This window comes from Rousettus aegyptiacus, unplaced genomic scaffold, assembly GCF_014176215.1.
Source record: "Rousettus aegyptiacus isolate mRouAeg1 unplaced genomic scaffold, mRouAeg1.p scaffold_m13_p_12, whole genome shotgun sequence".
Lineage (NCBI taxonomy): Eukaryota > Metazoa > Chordata > Mammalia > Chiroptera > Pteropodidae > Rousettus > Rousettus aegyptiacus.
In genome coordinates this window covers 63415412-63438229 of record NW_023416287.1, presented here as the reverse complement: position 1 = coordinate 63438229, position 22818 = coordinate 63415412, and the positions used below count along the sequence as shown (strand labels likewise).

Here is a 22818-nt window from a genome sequence, read left to right as displayed (position 1 = left end):
GAAACACAGACCTGTCCTAAAGCACGATGCCGGGCCCCATTTGCTTCAAATCATCTTCTATTTCTACTTTATTTATATACACATTTCCAAGAGTACTAGTTTAAGAATAGACAAAGAGAGTCAGTCTTTTAAAGTGTGAAAAAAAGGAGGTTTTTAAAACTCTTATAATAACATTTGTTAGCTAAATAGATACAAACTGAGTAAAGGGAAATCACACTCTTCTTACAGTAGACACACGGTGCCATAAGGTGCATAACCTCCCAACCTCCTCGCTTTAGGCACGTACAGCCATCCGTCTATTGATCATTCACAATTGTCTCAATGACTCTTATACTGAAACTCAAGATTGAGAGTTTCTAAAATCCTGGGAAATCCACAGATGCCTTGGAAATTCTTTTTTTTAATATCTTAAAAACATTTATTTATTTATTTATTTAAATTTTATTTTTAAAAAATTCTTTAATGTCACCACATATTTGACCTCTTGATCCCTTCTATCTCCCTCCTCCCACTTCTCTCCCCTTCCCTCTGGAAATTCCCCTTCTTGTCTAAGAAATCTCTTAAAGTTTGTAAGATACTCTGGTCCTGACTGTTTCTCAGACTCTGCAGAGCCCATTTAACAGGGGCCTGAGGGGCAGTAGTCTGGTTAATTGTGAATCTTTAGAACACTTTGGTATGGGGAGGAGATATGGTCATGCTGTGTCTTGTCAAGAATTTGGGCTTCTGAATTTAAGAAATATGCTCAAAACATGCCAGAGTGCCAAGGTGTATACTGGAGGAAATGTTTGGTGACTCATTATTTTATTCTAAGAACTACCCTGGAATTTTGGGATTATAGTTCAGGAAACTTGGCAATCAGACCAGAGCAAAGATTTAAATCTAGGTCTCTCAATTTCTGGCCCTTACTTCTCTTTAGAAAAAAAATCATCAATATACTTTTAAAAATTTCAAAATTTTTAATATACTCTTCAGTTTAAAAATTAAGATATAATTTATTAAATTTCTTCTGTGGAAGATAAAGCTATCACTTAGCTCTTTTTTCAAACCAACAACTGTAAAATTCTTGTGTCATACAGACATTCCTCTATCAATTCATCCTCCCATTCATCTATCTCATAATTTTTGGTGAGATGAAAATTTAGCACTTACATTATTCTAACTATGTATTAATTGTTCATACTAAACTACATAGTACATTATTATCGCATCTTCTTTCTGTATTTTTTCACTTCTCTTGGAGTTAGTTAACAGTTGTGGCTTAGATTTCTTCTAGTACTTTTCATTAAATCTTCATCAATACTTTCACAGAACTCTGAAAACTTAGGTAATCATTCACTCAATTTTTTAAAATTTATTTGTTAGTTTGTTTGATTTTGTCTTTTTAGCTTTCCTCCTGGGCTATTCTCTCTCAGATCCAGTTTGATCTGACTGTTCTAATCAGATAAGTTTTAGAACTCTCCCTCTCAGAATTTTCTGCTCCTTTCTCCTTTGTTGAATCTCTTGTTTTCTAGGCCCATGATTTCCGCTTTTTTTTTTTTTATTCTTGTGTTTTGAGAGAGCAGCTTCTGAGAAAGGGTACACTGGAAGTAATTATTTTGAGGCTTGACATGTATGAAAATGTCTTTATTTTGCTCTCACAATTATATGACTAGATATAGAATTCTAAATTATAAATTAATTAGAATTTTAAATATATTGTCCATTATCTTTTGGTGACCAAGATTACTGTTCAAATTTTGTTATTTTAATGAGTTTCTGGCAAAGAGGGTAGATATTTGTGTTCGATCTTTAATGTTTCATTCTCTTTATTATAGTACATCGATTTTTTGTTTCCTCAAATATTTTCTATCTGCTCAAGCATGCTTGATTATTTTTGTAAAAAGAGCCAGAGGTAAAAATATTGAATTGTACTTTCAGAGGGGTGTAACATGAATAATAATGTTTTTGAAAATACAAATGAGTTTTGATAGAGAGGGGTCATTGTACAGTTGGAAAAAGAAAAGTAAATAGGTCAGGAGAGTTCCAAAAAATATCAAAGGACTCCAGAGTTAGTAAAACATTTTATAGCTTTTCTACTTGAGTAGCGATTTATTTCTTTTGTCTCTTAAATTTAAGATGGCGACCTAAAAATTGTTTGGGTAGTTCTATAGTTCTGTACTTATTTTAGTGGAACTTTCTGAAACAAATTCTCTAAAGGCTAGTAATTGATTTACAGTTTTAGTTAATCAGCTCTTTGCTCAAATATCGCTTCTGTGATCAAGGTACTAAAGATAGTACCTGCCATCACTTTATATTAACTTCCCCTATTTGATTTTCTTCTTATCAGTTTCTGAAATTACACTACCTTTTGTTTACTTTCTATCTAGTTTACTGCTGTATCCCAGTACCTAGAACGTTGACTGACATGAATGAATGCAATCATGGGTGAGAATTCTCTTTAAATTCTTAATAAAAATATTATTTTGCAACCTTGGAGGACCTCACACAATTAAGGAAAAGACATTAATGCAATGAACTCAGTATGGCTGATAAAATTAATTATTTTCTCTTCCATGGGGGGACCTCAGGATCTGAACTGCAAGTTCTGAAGATTAGTAGTATGTTCCCTGACACCTGAGAGAGTGAGCACATGCAAATGAACATGACTGCTAACATAGTTAAAAGGTACTAAGTATACCTTAATATCAGTGTCAATTCATAGTCGCTTCAGAGTTCTATCCATGGCAGATATGCTGCTACTTCCTTTTCATTTCTCTATTTGGAAACATTTATGATTTATATAAATTTGGGATAAGGAAGCAAATAATTTTGTGCATTATCTATTAATAATATGACTAGAATTCTACTGATTTTTTTTTTATATATAAAAGCAATATGAAAAGAAGTGAATACTCTAAGAAATAGATCATTCCCTGAAAGTGCAATCAGCAAATGCAGATGAGCTCTGGAGAATATAGACAGTTGTTACAGTAAACATGGGGTGGTTGACATTCTCATTTCTCTGTCCATAAATGTCCCAGAGTGAGTTTTATATTTCTGTTGGTTAAACAGATTTTCATTGGTTATCTTGATAAAAATATTTATATAATTTTTATTTTTAGAAATCATAAAAAAAAGAATCTACATTCATCAAAATTTTAAGAAAACACTCACTGAAAGAGTACTCTCCATTGCTAATTTTGATGTTTTTAAGCACCAAATGTGTGTTCTGCCTTTAATCTGAGGGTTCTGCTTCCAATTGGCAGTGCTGGCAAAACAAGGGATGTAGTTGCCCTTAGGCTGAAGACTAGATCCTAACTGTTATCCTCTCTGAGCCTTAATGATGTAGTCCAAATCTCTGATTCAAACTGTGGAAGAGTGAGATTGTGCTCAGAAATAAGAGATTCCTAGTATGGATGTACTTAATATGAATAAAATATATTATGCATCATATATATCTATGCTATAATACATAATATATATTATATATAAGAGAAAATTTATTTCACCATTTATATAAAGATTTTATATACAGAGAGAAAGAGAGAAAGAGAGAGGAGGGGAAGAGAGAGAGAGAGAGTGAGAGAAGCAAAGATAAGATAATTTAAAAATTCCCAACTAATTTAACTTAGATGTGTATAGCCTTATGTACTACTTTTACCACTCTGGGTTAGTAATAGTGATGACAAAGTTTTGAGATAAATTAATAATAAGGGTGAGTTCTACTTCTTAGATTATATCTTTGCTTTGTTACTTCTATGCTTCTGGGGTCTGACTTTAGACGGGGACACGGATGACAGGGAAAAGCTAACTACTTGATGGAATAACCAGGGTGGCTGTGCTGAAACAGCTCGAATTTGCCCTGCCAGAGAATGCCAACTTGTTTCCTGTGGACAACACTTGACCTACATGGAGAGGGAGTTGGGCTGGAGCCCCTGGGAGAAGGAAGGGCAGGGACTGCCAGGATAGCCCTTGAGACCTCTTATAAGAGAAGCACTGCCAGGAAAAGAGATTGAAATGACCCAATCAAGTCCAAGTTCTCATCTATTCTCTCTCCCTCTGTCTTCATCCTGATGGGAGTACATACACCCCCTAGAGAATGAGGAACAGATGGAAGATGTGAGAGCAGAAGCCAACAGCACCCCTTATGTCCAGAGGTTGCCAACTATAGAAGCCTTAGCTGGGAAAGGGCGGAAGACTTACCTTTGCTTCAATATTGAAGAATTGATTCTCCCATTTGCTATGTATTTGCTTTTTTTCTTGAAATTTTGATTTTTATATTAGAATCACATTTTGTGACTTTGTGACTTAAAGGTCTATTTATTTAAGAATAAGCAAAAAGCTAGTGGAAACTGCCCCCATTTTATCAAGAGGCAGGGCCAGAAGATAGCCAATGAATACATTCTAAAAGGATGATGGGAAACCGAAAGTTTAAGTTGCATTTTGATTAAACCGTAAAACAAAGAACTAAACTTATTTCATTTTCCTGTACATTTTCTAAATTTAGAAGCAAATGTATAAAAAACCTGTCCCTAGACATGAATGAGAGTAACATCCGTTCTTGTCTGAGACTAGCCTAACACAGTCAGGCTGGATGTTGACCAGTAGAATCTGAGGACGCTCCTGGATAAAACGACAGTAGAGGAAACAGGATGAAAGAACTATGCGCCACAACCATTAACATGAGAAGGTGATTATTTGGACAAAAACTGAAATTTATTCTTAAAGAAAAGCAGGATTACACAAGATTGTCTTTATCGACATAGTTAAGAGCAAAGAACAAGGAGTTTTCCTTGGATTTCCCTGTTCCTCATATCTCACATCTAATATGTCAGCGGGCCTCACTGATCTAAACCATTTCCCAGGCCTGTTTACCTCTCTCCATCTAACCAGGTCACAGCTTCACGCTATTTAAAACCGTCTAATAATAGCAATGAAAAAAACATGTACGTTTGTAAATCCTTATGCGACCCAACCTTTGCTGATCAGTCTGTCTTCATTTCATATCACTTTCTCTGTCATTTACTGCTCTCCGGCCACTCTCACTGTCAATACAGCCAGATGACCTGACTTCCTTTTGTTACTGAGATCTCAGTTGAGGTGCCCACTCCTCAAAGAGGCCTTTTCTGACCATTGAATAAAGAGACAATGTTACACTCAATTATAACACACTATTTTGATTCTCTATTGAGTACTCATTTTCATTTGATATTATCCTTGTATATTTATTTACAGGTGTGGTAGATAGATTTTAAGGTAGTCCCCATCATCTCCATTTCTTGCTATTTAAGTCCTGTGTAATTTCCTCCCTTTAATTATGGGTAGGACCTCTGACTTGATTCTAACCTATAGAATATGACAAAAATGATGGAATGTCACTCCCAGAAATAGATTTCATTATATTGAGAAGATGATAGGACGTCATTCCTGTGATTAGCATGCGTTATAAAAGACCCCATTTCTCTACTAGACTTGTTCTAGAGACTTCCTCCTTTGAAGAAGCAAGCTGCGATGTCATGAGAGGTCCCCATGGAGAGGGCCACGTGACAAGCAACTGCAGGTGGCTTCTTGCGGATGCAAAAATCCTTGAAACTCACCATTCTATATCTGCAAGAACTAAATGCTGCTGACAACCACATGAGTTGGAAGAGCCCTGAGCTTCAGATGACAACACAGGCTTAGTCCATACCTTGATTTCAGTCTTGTGAGACTTTTATCAGAGGACACAGTTAAGCCACGTTTGGACTTCTGATCCACATAAACTAGGAGATCATAAATGGGTGTTGTCGTCAGTTGCTAAATTAGTGGTACTTTGTTACCAGAAAAAAACAAATACTACATCAGTTTATGGTCTCTCTCCCCAGCTAGATTGTAAACTCCATTGTTGAGAAGACTACCTACCATCGCTTAGTAACTGTCCAATAAATATTCGTTGAAGGACTGAATGAAAATATTTAGATTATGAAGTATTTAAAATGACAACTAAATTCTTAGATAATTTAGTGTATGAAAATTGAAAATGCAATAATGAGTCAGTGTAGTGGGGGACAGTATGTATCATGGAGGTCAAACCATGGGCCTTGGAGTTGAGCAAACCTGTATTTCAGTGCCAGGTCTCATTAGATTATGACTTCGAACAAGCAGTTTTAACTCTGATCTTTTGCCTTCTCATCCCTTAAGTGGTGATAATAATACCTACATCATATAAGAAGCAGATCATTAAAAGGATTAAACAAGATACACTATTTAAATCTTTAAATCTCAAACATAGATATAGGTACTCAAGCTATAGCTTATCTATTTGTTTTAAAGTTATTTTCTAAAATCAAATAGAAATTCTAAATATCATTTGATCTATGACATTTTCAAAATACTTTAATAAGGATTTTGGAAGTCATATTTGCTCTAAGGAGGAAGGACAGAAGATTACTTCTGTAGTATAAGGCCATAATTTAGAACGGTATAAACATAAACCAAAACACAATGAAGATTAAACTGAGATTTAAAACAATACAGGGACTAAAAGTCTATCATAAAAATACTTAACATTTATTGAGAGCTTATAAGATAGCAGGCACTCTGCTCAGTGTTTTAAATGCATAATTTAATATTTATAACACTGAGTTACAATACTCATTTTACAAGTAGAAAAAAAAACATTCGAAGATGTTAAGTAGTAAGTAGCCTGTTTTTTTTTTTCTTTCTGTGGCCAATAGGAGACATTTGTGGAATATTAGAGAATAGGAGAAGGGGAAAAATTAGGATATTCCCTTTCTTCTATTTGTGCTTCCTGAGGCATCTCTAGAAACAGCTGCTTCTCCTCCTTGACTCTAGCTCCTACCAGATGGGTCTCTCTCCAAAGTCTCAGCTCTACCAGGCAGTACCTCCATGGTTCTGGCTCCCTTTAAAACAGCATCATCTCCCCCACAGTCACTCTAGCTATGTAAGAAGGAGCCTATTGTTGACAAACTCTAAATAGCCTTGTAGATTGTCATCTTAGCTCTTCTACCATATGAGTAATCAACTTTCTTATTAAATTTCTTTTATTTGAAACAAAGTGGTTTCTGTTTCCTGGCTTCATCCTGATGGATTCAAATTTCAGATATAAAATTCAAACCTAAAATTTAAAGTGTCCAAAGCCTGTGCTTAACAACTACTCTACAATGTCATTATGAAAAGAAATAATCTACTTCAAGGGCAGAAAAACTGAATATGATTTATGCAATTATCTATGATACGATCACAGTATAGTTACTTAACATTCATTATATAAAATAATATCTGAGACTGTCAGGAATCAACACAATGTTATTTAGCAAGTATTATACTTTATTTACAAATATTAATGCTTACTATTTTTAAGAATAATTAAACATTTTATTTGATACTACCACTTATATCCATAATATGAAGCATGTTATTCTATGTACAACATGAATTGTATTTTGTTGAATAAAAATTTAAATACTTGAAAAGGAATAATTCATTGCTACAATTCTACAAATTCTCACTGGAAAATGGAAAAATGGAAACACCATATTATTAATTGACATAACTGATTTTTTTTTTTAAGGGAGGAGTTAGGGTTTAACAACAACAACAAAAAAGACAAGGAAAATAAGCTTATTTTTAGTGATTGCTGCAGTTAAATTGATAAAGATTTTTCCAGACATGCTCTATTTATTGTATTGTTATATGTATTCCCAGTTAGACTCTCAAGTCCTTGCTTGCCTTTTTTAAGTCATTCTTTATTAAAAACAAACAAATTCTTATCTGAAATTGTTAAGAACTAGTCCAGTTTTTAAAAGGCAGAGCTTAGAAGCCAAATTCACAGAGACAGAAGCATTTACTTCTATTAATGCAATAAATAACGCTAACAACAAAAACTGTGTTTTGGAAGGTGATGTTGAAATAGATAAATGATATAAAAAGAATAAAAACTGAAATATTCAGAAAGACTTTTCTTTCTGATAATATTGGCCTAGGTAATACTTTTAGGTAGTGAGATTTTTTGTTCCCAAAGCCGTCAGTTTTACATAATACTTAAAATAAAATAAAATGTATTACTACTGTAAGATAAACTATTACATTTGACATCTATACAGACCCAAACCCAAGTCTATAAGTAGCCTCAAATTTAACTGAATTGCACATAGCATTTTTACATACTTCAAAATCATTTCCTAAAAACAAGTTAAAAATCAAGACTGAAAATATAGATTTATGTTCATTTATTCAGATACCAGCAATCTGAAGATAAACAGTTTTTTTCTAGTTCTGAAAAATTCTTAGCTATTTCTTCACCAAACCTTCCTATAATGAAACATTGTAGCTTCTCAGGCTATTTTTCTTGATTTTTAACTGTTTTGTCATATATCTTAAAACTCTTTTATCTTTCTGGGTTTCATTTGGGTAGAAGCATGGAATCCCATCTTTTAATTTGTTAACCTCTCTCTTTGACTATGCCCAGTCTAGAATATTGCTAATCTGTAGAGTTTTTCTTTTTTAAATTTCATCATTGAGCATATTTTATTTTTTATTACTATTTTGTATTACTCTCAGTTACAAATCATTACAAATTACTTACAAATAATTAAAAATTACTCTTATATTTTAATTTTATCTAGAATAATTACATTTCTTATTGTTGATTTTGTTTATTGTCTTTCTTACAGCCGTGTTTGCTTGCATGGTTTGGAATTTTGATTTGTAAACTCACTGAAATGTTTGTTTATTCTCTCTCCCCCTCTCTGTTCCTATTCAACCTTCTCTGTCTTTTGCAGTTTTGAGATGACTTGTGGAACAGACCAATAGGAATAGAGAAGACTATGGTTTTCTGTTTGTTTGTTTGTTTTTAAAGAAATTCAAAGACAGGCTTCTTAGATTTCCTGCCAGTTGATGATAGCAAGAGGATCATTTTTAGTTGAGATTTGAGATTATAAAATTATCTATTAGTACAGAATTCTAATTATGATCAATTAACTCCCTAGATTTTTGAAAATATCTTTTAAGGCATTGCCTTGGTTCCATATTTTTTTTTTTATTTCCTGAATTTATATCCAGAAACTTATCTATAAATATTTCTGTTTCAATCATGAGAACTAAATCTGACCTTAGAGAGATGAAGGAATTACTTTTAAATAATTTTTGCTTTTCATCTGGTGTTTATTTTGTGTTCGAGAAGAAAATTGGGCTTCTGCTTTGCTCCATGAAGAAAGCAGCCTGTATGGCATCTTTCTGCTTGCTCTCTTCCTGGAACCACCTCCTGAACCCCACCCTGCACATTTCACTACAAAGCCCAGTACCATGATGGTACACACACCACTTAGAGCATACATGTGACTGAAAATTCCTAGCACCATCCGAATCCCTTCCTGTACTAAATAGTAGGTCTACCTCACCAAACATCATCTTTAGTACAACAAAAGAAAGTGGAAATAATTTTTACTCCATCAATAGATTATCCAATGTTATAAATGACAACCTCGAATGTACTATTGATACACATCTTAACATATTCCCGGGGTCATCACCGATGAAGTGATATTATCCCAATGATATTGATAATATAGTGGCTTGTTTTCAGATATACATTTTTGGTAAACAAGCATAAATTTCTAATGCCATAGCATCTCCCTGCACATACAAACATGCATGCTTACACACTCCAAATATATGCATTCATTTGATACTCAAAGTGAAGAATGAATAGCTATACGATCCATTTGTTTTAAGAAAAGTATGAGTTATCATTCATAAAGGTCATTTGTATAATCTCTACTACTGATATTTATTATTATTTATATCCAGAACCTTATCCATAAATATTGTTAAGGTTCTGGATACAATTATATGTATTATAATTACATAATGCTGATTACTATTATCATTAGCTATAGTGCTTCTAACTTAGATGACATGATTTAGAGAAGAAATGAAGCATTAGAATCACTCTAGGAATTTACATACTTTTGGAACTTTTAGTTAATATTTTGAAGAAACAGCTGCTCATTTGTAAAGCATTGATCATATAGCTAGAGAATGATTTTGCATGTTTTCTTCAGCAGGGATTGGTATCAGATATCTCTGTTTAAAAAATAGGAAAACAATAACAATAGTTGACTCCTACACAATCGCCCTTACTACATGTCATTATGAGAATAAATGAGTCTTTAACTTAAAATAGAAGTGGAAGTAAGTTTAGAAGTGTGTATCACCATTATTACGCAATAGATCTAAATGCCCATAGAATTTGATGTGTTTGTTATTACAGGAGGTCTGAGGACATTATTTCTTGTTCCAGCTCTGTAGGGGGCAGGAAACAGTGAGCAAGATATTTAAACTGTTTGGTTTTTCAGAGCTCACCATGAGGAGACTATCTCCAGCATTATGAGGTCATGTCTCACCTGAAGGATTCATCTCCACACCCATGAAATCTCATTTTCTCTGCTGACACTGCCAATTTAAATGTACTTTCTGTGTGATGTAGACAGATGTCTGCTAAGAGCTGGACTGACTCCATTAACACTCCACAGAGGGTGGTGGTTTTAATACTTAAGTGGTAGTTAGCAGCTCTGACTCTTGGCCTTAGGTTTATCACTACCTGGTCTCTTCAAATCTTGACTAATATTTGGTACTCAGGCCAATTTCTTAGAACCTTTTTCTTACAGGAGCAAGAAGAAGAAAAATAAGAAATGTTCTTCAGTTGATTCTTCTTAAATATGGTGAAGTTTATTATTAATTTAGAGTAGAGCTCTCTCCCAAGAGAAGGGTGATGATTTATATTGTCAATGCTGTCACAACACCTCCCTTTATTTCATCTATATTCTATACATTATCTGAAGGAATATTTCTAAGTGGCTGAATTCTCATTTTTCACCACCCCTGAAGGCATATAGGGAAAGCAGTAGCTCCACAAAGTTATATTTAAAATATTAATGAACTGTAAATTTTATATATTACTCCAAAGATTTATAAATTGGTTAGAATTTAGTCTACAAAGTGTATTTGTTTCACATGATTCTTTTTTTAAAATTAATTAATTAATTATTTTTTGGCTCTCCATTTTTTTCTTAGGCTATCAGGCAAAGTTCATTCTTGTGAGCATTCTTCAGCTTCCCTGAATGTGTTGTCTTGGAGAAAAATCCTTTCAGCTGAACATTTGGGCTAACAAGAACCTTTGCCTCGGGCATCTGGTCAAGACGTCTTTACTTCTTGTTTTCTAGTCAAAGGTATAGCTGCTGACAGGCTAACATGGTGTTTTTCTGAGAGGCAGGCTATAAGTGGAATTTACCCTATCTGAGCCATCTTTTCTCTGGCGTGCCATTTTGTCTTTTACTTTCTGTTTTCTCTGTCTTAGCTAGACCAATTTCTAATGGATTTTCTGGCTTCCATTTTGTTCACTTAGTCTTCTAAGCTCAATTATTTCACCTAGTCCTGTGTATCACTGTCCAATTCTAATTTAGGACACATAGTTGTGGCTAACAAATCCATAGCACCTACTTGCCTTGAGTAAGTCAGTCAATGTACTGTGAATCGGTTTCTAAAATATCCCACGACGTCAAGAGAAGACTCGAAGTTTAGTGGTGAGATGTTCTCCTCATTAGCAGCGGTGTCATGTCTTATTTTGAAATAAAGTTTAGGGTTCCAAGCATCACAGGAAATATTTAAAACTTTTTTAATGTTAAAATATTTACCCAAAGTACAGATTAAACTCAAGCTAAAAATATTAAGAACTAACAAGATTGAACATAGGCTCTTAAGACTATTATGAAATTTTTAAAAAAATATTAAAAAGTAATAAAATGAATTTGAAATATAAAGCAGGGTTTAAACTAATGGCAAAAATTAGATTCCTATATAAATAAAATAAATGTAAGCTAAATGTTCGCCAAGGCCAAAAGAAGCCCCTCCTCTCCCCTTTTGTTAATTTTTTTTTTTTTTTTTGCTTTGTTTTAATTTAGAATCCAGTGTTGTGCAAAAGTCAAAGTGTGAAAGAAGAAAACGGAAATATTGGTCACATAGGCTGTTTGGGCACCAACTTTCACTGAGAAAGAGCTTCTCGCTGTTTCCTCAGAGAGGAGTGAGGCTAAAACCTCATACTTTGATTTCCTATGTCCCCCTTTACTATTTAAATAATTGTTAAAAAGAAACAACAAACTCAAAATGGAGTCATTTTTGTCGAGCCTCACCAAGACTTGCTACCTATCCTAATTGCAATTTCAGCCTCCCCAGGAGTGGGTTTAAACCAATCAGTCTGGAATTTCCTGATCAACACTAGTCAAATAACCTGACTCATAAGATCCCTGCCTTCCTTCTCCCAAAGACAGGTGACCTTGCCTAAAACAATCCTTTCTTTTCTTTTGCTAATGTTTCTCTTCCCACCAGTTTCTGCCTATCAAAACCTTCCATTTTATACAACTTCTCTGAGGATCTCTCTATTTACTAAATAAATATATTTCCCCATTCATGAATTGTTCTATAAAGACAATTAGATCTTTAAAATTTACTAGGTTGAATTTTTGTTCTTTACCTTAAGTTTAAAAAAATTATTAATTGCAATTTCATATTGTATTATATCAAACTAAAGCCTTTAGATTGCTGAGGAGAAAAAGTTTGTGTATTTGATTTAAAATTTTTAAATCATAATTCTGATACACTAGGCTGATTCATGTTTACTTTTAATTATTTAAAAGACATCCTTTTTGTGCTATGCAAATATGCATTTGTCAGACTGCTGAGGGAAGGATAGTTAACATTAAGGCAATCAAAATCTTTGTAAAGAGAACAGACTGTATGTAGTGGTTCACATCTGAATGTTGAGTAGTTACAGATTATTTGATTTTTTTCTTTTACTTACCTATACTTTTCAAAATTTCTATCATAGCATATATTTTTTATTTAGCATAAAACAAAATAATGTTTGTTTTTCAAGTACTTTCTTGCAACTTTTTAGGAACTTTTATCAATAAAAGTAAAAGACTGAAGCCAGTTGTTTTGTTTTTTACTCACCTAACATAGATTTCTTTTTAAAAACTTCTTCAGGCGAGTTCTTATTTTGGCCTTTATTCAGTCCTTTACCAATTAGCCCATAGTTCATTTCACTCTAAGCATTTGTGTGTGTTGGGGGGGGGGTGTGGGCGGGTGTGTGTGTGTGCACTCGCGCACGTGTGCATGCATGTGTGTGTGTTTGCAGTCTTAACTTGCTTTAAACAATTTGAGGCTGCAGAAAATGCTATGCTTGATCAGGCAGAATGGATTAAGGAAAGGAATGTTCCTGATGTTGGCAGTGAAGACTGTCCCTGTTAGACAAACTACAATGTAATTAGAGATTCAGCAGTTTCCTTTCCCATATAAAATGCTGCATTGTAAAAGACAACTTAAATCATGAGTAAAAGAGATAAGAGATTTGTATAGGAAATTAAATGTATGTTAAAGACATTGAGTTAGAGACTCCATTTTAGTCATTTGTTAAAAACTCTACTGTGAGATTAGACCATTACTTAGAATGCTCCACTTTCCTGTTGCTGTGTTTTGCAGATATGGCTGCATCCCGGCCCTTTACAGATTATATTGCTGCTAGGCAAATTGCCTGTGGTGTTGGCCTTCAGAAATGGAATTCCTAGGTCTGTTTGTTGTTCCACTTGTTGTTCTCAATTCTGCCATTTCACTTTAGCCACATGACAAATTAAAACTCACTAAGACTATGGCTCAAAATATCACTGCCTTTCTTGACTGAAATGGACTTCTTGGAGGAGTTAGTTTGATTACTTCTGTTTCCAGTTCTTTTCTAAAGTTTATATCTTAAAGTCAGGTGCTGACTTCAAATAAGCTATTATTAGGCTCTCTGATAAGCGCCCATGTGCAATATGCAAAATAAGGTCAATAGCTGATCAAGCCTTTTAATTGTGGCATTCTTTGAATCTTATGGAGCATTTTTACATCTAAATTATTTCTTGTTTAACCCTCAGAAGAATCTCTTTAAATTGGATATCATCCTCAGGTTACAGAGAGAACCAGGTTCAGAACAGTAGAATATCTAATCTCAAATCCTTATCTTTATGTTCCATTCTGGTGCAAATGGAGTCCTCCCCACCCCCCACCTCCCAACCCCATAGTATCTTTACTACCCACATTCCTCAAAAGCCAAGAAAAAATGGAGGGAAGAGAGGGGGAAAAAGGGGCTTTTCTGACAAACGTCAAATGTAAAGCACTGATAGTATAAAAATACTTTTTAGTTGAAAATACATTCTTCATACCTTTTAGATGGATTCTTGAAGGGCTTTCTCCTACCCTGAAAACACCTACTTTGCATGGTCAGTCTCTTTGATGTGGGGAGACTACACCCAAGGAACATGCCAGGGAGGCTGTTGGAGTTCAGCGCTCAGTGGACAGTGTGATCTCAACTGTTTTTGTCCTGTGGTTGGGTGATTTTAGCACTGCGCCTCGCTCTGAAAGCCAGTTCTATTTTGTGGGATTTCCCCAGTCTTGCCTTCCTTGGGCAGGCGTACAGTGTTAAAAATAACAAATGATCCCATCTGCTGTTCACGGCCAGGCTTTATATGCCAAGTTTAAATAAGCAAGTCTTACCTGGGTAACCACAATGACCACTGCGTAGTACTCACACCCCACTGAGATCACAGACCAAGTCTAGTTTCCAATTTGCTAGATTCTATTGGAAGTTAGTTATCTGAGTCAATGAGGTATAATACTTTAAGTTTATGAAATGAATAAAAGTTAATGTGACCAGGTACTTTAGAAGTCAAGTCAGTCTGTAGGCTTACTGACTAAGGACAGTAAGGAAATCAGGGAACCTTTGAATGGTTTTCAAAATAAAATTGCTTATGGACTCACATTTAGAGACAACGAAAATACAAATTATATTTATATATGTAATTATAAATATGCAATAATATATATTCACCTATACGTATGTAAATTCTCTGCTGACCCTGGCAGACACTAGCGTTTCCACAGGAACTCTAATGAAGACACCGAAGGTTTCATGATTTCTGTTCTGTGTCTCTGGTGTTTGCCACAATCTCCTGTGGAACGTTTAAAACCTGTATTTGTAAAACATTCCACAGTTGAGTCTCATAGTCAGGACCTTTTTTCAAGAAAGTCTGTTATTCCTATTTAGAAACAAAAGAGAAGTAAAAAAAAAAGAACATCCTAGGGGAGTTAACTCTTAGACCTTTCCCCTGTTGTACCTGCTGCATAACAGATATTACTATTGGAAATCACTGATTTTTCACTTCTTTATTCCCACCCATTCACTCATCATATATACTCAGAGCAGAAACACACCATCTTTTACTCTGCATTAAATATTGTCGAATGAATGAACATGACTTTAGAGAGCACCTTTATTCACTCTGTTCTTTATATGTTAAAATACTAAGACTCAGTACATTTAAGGGATTTGAAATTTTTCAAAATCAGCAATGAATGAATGTAGATAAGAACATGGGGTTCTTTGCAGATAGCTGCACTTCTCTGTGTTATTTTCAAATGGTCACCTACTCAAGTCATTCATCCAAACAGTATTTATTGCCAATGTGTCAGTCACCTCCTCAAGTGTTGTGATAAATACAGAAAGTGCGATAACACTGTTCTTGCCTCAAGGATTTTATTATCTAATAAAAACAATAAAACATATTTACTAAAACTATTTCCCCAAAATGATTGCTCCTCTGATGTGAATAAAATCACTGAATCATTGGCATATTCATCAAAAAGCCAAATATATTCCACAGTATGTAGACCAATATATCCATTACTGAGTTAATCTATTTGTGTGTCTGTTATTTAAGATACAGTTTCAGTCACTATGGATAATGGTTAGAGTCTATGACTCTTTCGATGGAATTACTGGATGTGACTTCCAGGTCCTGACACCATACAATCTTTCGTCGCAATTCGCTGATTCCCTAACAGCCACCCTGAGGAAAGGGCGAAAGGAAGACTGGAGTAAACGATGAGTTAAAATTTCATTTCTAGGCTCTTACCCAAGGCCCAACTCTGTCTGTCTAATGACCTGAGGATTATTATACCTGTTAACATAGGGCAGGTGAAAATTTCATGTTGTCAGCAAAACTCTGATGATATCAAAATAAATGAGTCATGTAATTTTGGCTTTTGAAGGTGGGGTTTGAGAGACAAGAAAGTAGGCTTTTCTGACTGACAGAGGGTGAGATAGCAGTGGGCCTACTGGATGCAAACGGAGGATCCCTCACCACCATACAGCACGATTGCCGAGACCACCACCAAGGTGCCCAAGTCCGGCACATTAAAAGCGAAGGAAGAATTCCCTTTCCCTGGTTAATATTCAGATGCACCATGAAACACACACCTCTCTTGTCACTCCTCTAGTCTCACATAGATCTAAGATTTTAAGAGGAGGTGTTGCCGGACAGTTTCATTGCTCAGGGCTAATTATTCATATGAGAACCTACCCAGCAAACTTGCTAAGCTGGTTTGCTGGTTGTTTGGTGGAGGGTTTTAAAGAGATATTGCCAAATGTGAACATATTTTATTTTCTTTTTACATAAAATTATACATGGAAAGAACAGTGAAAAGACAAGTAACTATAACCAAATAAATGAGACTAAAAATAAGAAATCGGGGGTATTTTGGTGACACTTTGTAAAAAGAACATGAGGTTTTAAGGTACTTGATTTCTTAGTGCTTCTGAGTTTAAAGAGGGAATCTTGTGAGAAAGAAAGGACACTCTGAGAGGAAAGAAAAGAGGATGAAGACACTCATAATTTTGACGGATTTGGCTTTAATACTGGGAAATGCAGCAGTGTATCACTGAATAGTGAAGTGATGCTGAATATCACATCCTTCTTTAGGAAATTATTTCAAATTTATATACGTCAGTGTAAAGAAGCATAGCTTTGCTTTAAACTTCATTTCATCTGTCTTTCCTTTAGGCAGGGCTTAAGTGAGGAAGTGAATGATAATTAAAAAGAATATGAGCAAAAATATATATATAGTCAGCTTTGGGACCTAATTTTCTCTGCATGGGGCCAAAGGTACCACTTCAACTCTAGTAACTTGGGTTTTGGAAATGAGAAAGGCAGGCTCACCCACCCATTCAGTAGACCCATGGGGCATAATATAATGTTGAGATCTCCTTTTTGCATATCTGTTTACGAAGATGTGGTTGTAAGTGCCCTCATCACTCAAATAAATTCTGCTCTGTTTCTGCAGAACAAATCATATTTTAGTAATTGCAAGTATACAGTAGTCCCCTCTTATCCATGGCTTTGCTTGCCGAGGTTTGGTTTTCATTACCTGCAGCCAACTACAGACTGAAAATATTAAATGGAAAATCCCAGATAAACAATTCATTTTTTTAAATTGTGAGCCATTCTGAGTAGTGGGATGAAATCTAATGCCATCCATCTTTGCTCTGCCTGAGACGTGAATCATCCTCTTGTCCAACATATCCTCCCATTAGTCATTTAGTAACCATCTCGGATATCTGATTGACTGTCTTGGCTGCATTCACAGTGCTCATGTTCAAGTAACCCTTGTAGTAGCCTAAAGCCACGTCACGATGCCAGTGTCACTCACCTCACATCATCTCATCGCATAGGCGTTGTATTATCTCATTTAATCACAAGAAAAAGAGTACAGTACAATAAGATATTTTGAGAGAGAGCACATTCACATAACTTTTATCAGTATCTTGTTATAATTGTTCTATTTTATTATTAGTTGTTGTTAATCTCTTATTGTATCTTAAATTTAATTTATAAATTAAACTTAACCATAGGTATGTATGTATAGGAAAAAAACAGTACGTAGAAGATTCGGCGCTATTTGTAGTTTCAGGCCCCCACCCAGGGGAACATATTCCCACAGATAAGAGGGGATGACAGTATTTCAAATGCTATAGTTAGACTTCTTTCCTTCAATTATTAGCCTCTGTTTTCTACTAGAGACTCTGAAGTTTTAATGTGCCCAAAGAATGGATGTACCTGAAGGCAGCCTGTCAATGGTTAAGACTACCAACAATTAAGAACCCTGGAAGGAGAGTCTGCATGGGTTCAAACAAGGCTCTACCACTTACTGGTTGTATAACTTCAAGCAAGTTACTCAATGTATCCAAGCCTCAAGTACCTCATCTGTAATGTGAGGTACTAATTTTACCAAGTTAATAAGATTGTCTTGAAGGTTAAAGAGGATGACCCATGTAATGTGCTCAGTGTAGAGCTTAGTATAGTAAGCTCTCAGTAGATGTTAACTTTTTTTTGAGGTTCCAACTGATCTTCAGTTCACATTCCAGTTAATTCTCTTAGGTAAGGGTCCTTTTATAGTTCTACTTCTGCTAAAATCCAAAGTTTAAACTGAAATATACACAAACTCTCAGAACAAATGTGACGGCAATACATCTGAGTTAAGTTTGGAAGGAAATAGGAAGTTGACCAAATTGGATTCCTTTTCCAATCTGATATACTTTTTATACTCACACAGCAACTGGAAATCCATTTGTTTGCTCAGTGGATCTTTAGGACCAGAGAAGAAATGGGACAAGTTTTGTCTATGGAATTAGGCTTAAATATACTTCATCCCCAAAAGGTTGAAGACTGGGAAATTCTAAAAAAGGGAAGAAATTACTTTCTAGAGAATTAATGCTCAGAAATATTGCAGCTGACTTTAATATAGGTTTCTGTTAATAAAATATGTATGAATTTTTGAATACACAGGAAACACAAAAATCTCTCTCCTTTATATGCTCTTTTTAGAAAATATGCCCCAAAAGTTCTCTGGCTTGGAACCCTTGTACATGTATCCCTGGCCTGAGAAAACCCATCTACTCTCTAAAGGGTGAACATCTTTGGGCTTAGAGCACATCTTTGTGCTTAGGAACACCCTGTGCTCAGCTTAAGATTTTATAATCTTCAGTCAAATCTCTAGGTATCATTCATAACACTTGCAAATACTAAATGCACCTGATGTTCCACTGTGTATCCTATTTAAGTTCTTAACAAACTGTTAAAATATATTTTAATAGAATGATTTTGTCTGTCATGTGATGCCAAGTATATAGTTTCAAGTGTCCATGCTACTTTGGAATTTAATGTGTTATTTATTTTTGCTGTCTCTTTTAATTGTCGTGTGTATTATTCACGCATGTTTTATTGCTTACACACTCAAGCAATGATGATTCTCTTTCTGCCATTTATGCCAACATATCACTATTTGTAGGAGATGACAAATTCAAGTCTTTATTAGATGACATTAGATCACAATGTTATGGTAGATTTTACTCCCCATATAAAGCTTATTTATGCAAATATTGAATTATTATATATTCTCTCACCGAGCATTGGTAAAATAATGGAAGAAGGCAAATGGAGTTCAGAGTAGCAGGGTAGATTGTAGGTATATGTGTGGGGGGCGGGGGTATATGTGTGTCTGAATTTCAGGAATAATCCTCTCAGTGGGCATTTTACTGAATATTATACCACTGAAGGTATTTTATGCTTATTAAAAATGAGGTGACTATTCTGAGTGATGCTGTTATCAAATATCACTTCCAATTTTCTTCTCACGAACTAAGGTAAAGGACATGCAAAAGTAATTTTTATTATTCATTAGCCATTGAATACTCTTCTCAGAGAAAAATTCTTGTCAAATTAGAAACTGACAAGAAAAAGCCCAGAAAACAAAAAGTCTATCAAATGTTACTTTTTATTTTTTTCCTCAGGAGCTTTATGATAATTGAGTTAAAAAAAAAAAAAAGAAAAAAAAGATTAAAACCAAAATGGAAATTACCAACTATTTAGAAATGAAAAGCAGTCAGTTCACTATGTGTGCTTTGGGAAACAACCAAATAAAAATATATTGACTTAAAAGAAGTTATTTGAAAGCAAAAAAAAAAAAAAGTAAAAAAGCACCAAATTCAAAGTATTAGGAAAATAATAAACACAAAGAAAAAGAAGTAAGTAAATTTGATTAACAAAATAATGAAAAAATTATTTTGAAATAAATAACAAAATAGAAAAGAAGAAAAATTGTCTACATTTTTGCATCTCTTTATCAACCCCCTCTCTCAGGGTTCTATTGCCAAAAATAATTGAAGTGCTGTAAGTACAAAATAATTTAAAGATAAAAAATAGTATAAAATAAAGGAAGGACTGACCATTCAAAATGATTTTTAAAAATATTAAGGACCAAACAAACAGGTAATGGACTTTAAAAACATTAAAAAAGACATAATCATGATGAGATTCTATGATGTTAGCACAATCAAAATAAACATTTAAGGTAGAACAAGCTATTAAGTCATCCAACTTTTTAAAAGAAGGACTTTATTTTTATTTTAATAACAAAGAGATGCAGCACACATTTCACAATAGTTTAAGAATTTTAATAGATATAAGAACTTCATTGTAGTTCTCTAATACATCCGCTATCAAGATACTACATGATGTTGAGATTAATCAAAGATACATAGATGTACCTAATTTTTATTCTAAAGTATGTTAATTCATTTAGAAAAATATATTTTTTTAAAGGAACAAATGCCTCTACTTTGGTAATATAGACATTTTCATAATTTGATTAATCTTGACTTAATGTAAATTTTCTGAATTTATCTAATAAGTCTGCTCACAAACATCCTTTAACAATGAAAGCTCCCTGAGAGGCATGAACTGAAAAGTGCCTGGTACACATGTTAGGCTCTCAGTAATATTTGTTGAATGAACAAGGAAATAAATGAGCTACCAATTACATAGGTAAATACTGAGCTAAGTTTGTGGAAGCAGTGAACCAGCAAACTAGAGTTATAAGTGTTGCATATTTCACTTATATTTTATTATTGATCATTATTTAGTTCATCTTTAAAATCAAGCAGAGATTGTGACACACATTCATATTATTCCTATCTTGCTGTTGAAAACATCTCATTTCTCCTTAATGATAATTCTTATTTGAAAAATATTTACTTTGAAGTATGTTAAGACAGAAATTTTTATTTTGGACATTTTAAAACAACAGATGCTTAATAAAGGCAGAGAAAATGGCCTTATTTTTTTTTGCAAATATTTCTATAAACCAGATAATACTCGATATATAAAGTATGTTTCATTGTATTTATATAAGTAAAACAGTTGATTATTTTCAAAATATAAATTCAACATTTTCCTCAGATGAAAATAAAATTTTGACCTATTCCTATTTACAAAAGCTTGTGTTTTTTTCAAGAACTAGACTTTTGTGGTTTAGAATAAACTGTTTGGTTTGTTAATGGATAAGAATATTTTCCTATTAGTTTTTAGTGATGGTTGAAATAGATACAGATACTTGCTATCTAAGGTATTGTATTCATGGACTAGTTGGAACCAACCACAACATTACGATTAATCTTTACAAGTCTCACTGATCAAAACTACAATACTGTAGTTACTAGATAAAATCTGGAGAAGCAGTTTTTACCGTTTCAGAAAATAGCCCACAGACTATATTACCTAAGAAATTTAATGCTTAAACTTTTGTCCAAAGCTTTTCAAGAAAAATTTTAATGACCACTGAGTAATATTTGTTAATGCATAATAAGATGAAAAGTTTGCAAAACAATTCAAATGCTACTTCTAGACCAAATTTCTTGTCTAGAACAAGTTCATATTTAAAAATTGCACTATATCAGTTTGGTCAAAAACAATTCAGTCTTCTTTTTTAAAAATTTATATGAAAACAGAGCAAATGAAAAATAAAGCCAAATGAGATATGTCATGTTGATAGGTAATCGCTTCGGCTCAGGCTGTGCCCTTCTCCTCAACTTGCCTTGCTTCGCTTCTCCTGGAACTCTCGCTTAAGCTCGTGGTGTCGGCTCTCACTTCTGTGCCAAAATTTAGAGACATCTCCTGTTATTTCCTCTTATCTTGCTGCTATTCTTGACTCTACTGAATGTGACGTTGTCACCCCCAACACACTCTATTCTAATCCAAGGTCAGCCACACTCAAAATAAAAAAATTCCCTCGAACCTCCCAACTCCTTTGGCTAGGAGACCCGACCATGCACACAGGTGGGATGGTCTCAAACAGCTGTTCTGGTTTCTGCTAAGGGCTCAGTGACCTCATGGCTTCTTCTAGCTGTGCATGCATGAAACTGCAGAATACTTTTGATACCTCTTTATCTTTTCTTTTTCATCCAAGCCTTTTCAGGTGTTCCCCTTTTGTCAAACCCTTTTTATTCCAAATTCCAGAATCCAAGCCCTAACCGTCTCAGCTTCCCTTCTATGTTACATGTTACTTCATCTCCAATTCAAACCATCATGGAAAATGCTGTCCAACTTATTCCAGGAAAGTTTTCTCATCAAGTCATTCTTCTGTTATATCCAGACTAAGCAGTAAATGTAACTTACATGGGACACAATGTCGGGTATGCAAAAATGTAACTACTTTCTTTCTTTTTTCTTTTCTTTTCTTTTTTTTTTTTCACTCCTACAGCACCTGGTCTTCCTACGTGGTCTTCCATCCAAGTACTAACTAGGCCTGACCCTGCTTAGTTTCTGAGATCAGGTGGGATCGGGCTTGTTCAGGGTAGTATGGCTATAGAGTATTACTGTACCTTCTAATAATTGCAGTCTCAAGTCCAAATTCCATCTGAGAGCAGGAAAAAAAACTCTGTCTAGACACTCACAGGTAAAAGTATTCAAATTCCACAATTTCTTAGTCAATTCAGGACTAGAACTTTGTCATCTTAAGAATAAATTCCCCTTTCCTCACACTCATTCTTCTACCGCACCAGCATATTTATGGAGAGGAAGACTTGGAGTTGTCTTGGTCATAGGGTGGACTGTATATTTTTCATCAGAGTCT

General features: G+C 34.3%; 1 pseudogene; it reads right to left on the bottom strand.

Annotated features, from left to right (window-relative positions):
• Positions 1–22437: 22437 nt before the first annotated feature.
• LOC118610293 lies at positions 22438–22556 on the bottom strand (annotated as a pseudogene).
• Between the last annotated feature and the right edge of the window lie 262 nt (positions 22557–22818).